Here is a 2500-nt window from a genome sequence, read left to right as displayed (position 1 = left end):
GATTACCCGTGACCTCTGCCCTTTTAAATGGTTCAGAGACCTGATGAGGAGAGGGGGTGTGTGGAGGGGGTGGGGGAGGTGGTGGAGGAGGAGGGAGAGGAGAGGGTGAAGCTAAGGAGGAGGGGGTGGTAGAGGCGGGATGTTGCAATTTATTTCTATACAAGGGGATATTAGATATTAGGTCGCATTGCAAATTGATGGAAGGGGCTTTTTCTCTAATGTATAGAGATTCTAAGAGCTGGAGTTTTCTTGAATTATAATGGTGTCCAATGATTTTAGTATTTTTAGATATTAAATCCCTTGTGATTACTATGTTGTGGCATTTCTTAAGGTGTTCTTTTATCGCCCCCGTTTGCTGATGGTATGTTAACCTTCTGCCTAAGGTACATTGTGTATGACCAATGTATCTCGCTGGAAGTGCAAAGTCTTCCTCTGGACAAGTGAATTCATAAATTACATTGGTTTTCTGTAATTCCTCAGGTTTGAACAGGTTATTTTCCATCACTAGTGAAGATGTTTTGGGATTCTTATAGTATATGATGACTTTTATTTCATCTTCCTTGTTTACGGGGTGGCAATTTTTCTTTATTATGTCTCTGACAGCTTTCTCATCTTTTTTGTATGCTTCTGTATAAGTGTTGTGGTAAAATATGTTTATCTGGTGTTTTGCTTTGGATTTACTCTGAGTGTTGTCCTTGGAATAAAATTTGTGAAGCATTTCTTTTGTCATGTTGTCAAAATCAGTATTAGAATAGCCATTATTAATGAGCATTTGTCTTATGTGTTTAAGTTCATTGTGTAGAGCTTTCCATGATGAGCATACTAGTAATGCTCTTTTTATATATGCTCTGATGACACCTTTTTTATAATTTTCTGTGCATTCCCCGTTTCCATTCATGCATTTGTTTAAGTTGGTAGGCTTCCGGTATACATTCAAGGTATATTTATTGGGTTTGGAATCTACTAATATGTCTAGAAAGGGGAGAGTTCCATTCTTGTTCAATTCAACAGTAAAAGAGAGCCCAGAAATCTCTTGGAGGTGGTACCTTAGTAGTTCTAGGTCTTTAGTTGATTTAGTGCTAACAAATATATCATCAATGTATCTGCAATAAATATGTGGTGTCAAATCTCTGTTTTGGAAAACCCTATGTTCTACTTCAGCCATAAATGCTTGGGCAAATAGGACTCCTAGTGGTGACCCCATGGATACACCGTCCGTTTGCATATAAAGTTTTCCCTCTGGGCATCTGAATGGGACCTCTGTGGTGCAAGTTTCTAATAATGCTTTCATAAAGTTGTGTGGGATTTTGGGTGGTGGGAGATCACTGTGATGGTATACATAGTCTAATATGATATTAATAGTTCTTGTGACGGGAATTTCAGTAAAGAGATTTTGGGCGTCTAAAGATGCGATGGGGCCTTTGGTCTGGTTGGTATTTAAAAGGTCGATGAATTCCTCGGTTGAGCGGAGGGAGTAGGTAGTGGGGATATAAGGAGAAATGATATTATGAAGGATTTTAGCAACTTGGTAAGAAGGAGTGGAAATTTGTGATATAATAGGCCTAAGTGGGTTATTCTCCTTGTGGGTTTTCACGTTACCATAAAAATATCCTGGTTGGAAATCTCCAACTAGTTTGCTAAATTTAGTACCCCTATCTCTGCATTAACCCCGGTGATGAGGTTATTTAATTTCTTTTTCAGATTTTCTGTTGGGTTACGAGAAATTAATTTAAATTTTGAATGATCCTGTAAAATATCTCTACACTTCTCAATATACACACTTTTGTCTAATATCACATAACATGAGGACTTATCTGCTTTTCTGATGATAATTTTCTCGTTTTCTCTGAGTTGTCTGGCTGCTTCTTTTAGGCGCGGTGAGAGTAGTGGGGTGGTGTTGCGTTGGTGACGTGATTTTGTGCTCTCACTTTGAAGTTGTTCTTGGAGGTCTTGGTTGACGGAGATTTTGCCTTCTTTCTCTAATTTGCAGATGTCTTCGAAGAGGGCTGCTATTTCCACTTTTTTGTTAATTTGGTTGTACTTAGGTTTTAGGTATGCAATTGTAAGATTTGATATAAATTGTAAATGTGTAATAATCAATGTAATTCAGACTAGTATCATAAATATCTATTGTATCTTTAAAACAGAAATACCAGAAGATGTCTTATTAGAGACGAAACGTTGTGCAATAAAATGGAGAAGTATAATGAATTGGTCTATGCCCACCCTATCCAAGGGAAGAATATAATTAGAAAAATAGAAAATACAAGAAAGAAATTCAACAACTTCCAGAATGCTGTCGTATTCAATCAAACATATATATATATATATATATATATATATATATATATATATATATATATATATATATATATATTTATATATGCACAGCACTGAATGGGTCCCAGTGATTAGAGATAGATTCTAAGAACCACAATGCACTTATTTCTAAGCCATCAACATCGGGAGACCCAGTGGAGCCCACAACCAGAAATTGAAA

Source organism: Oratosquilla oratoria, chromosome 30 (genome assembly GCF_046742065.1).
Source record: "Oratosquilla oratoria isolate Oo_2021 chromosome 30, ASM4674206v1, whole genome shotgun sequence".
In the NCBI taxonomy this organism is placed as follows: Eukaryota; Metazoa; Arthropoda; class Malacostraca; order Stomatopoda; family Squillidae; genus Oratosquilla; species Oratosquilla oratoria.
The sequence above is the reverse complement of the archived record's forward strand: the minus strand, read 5'-3'. Positions refer to the sequence as shown.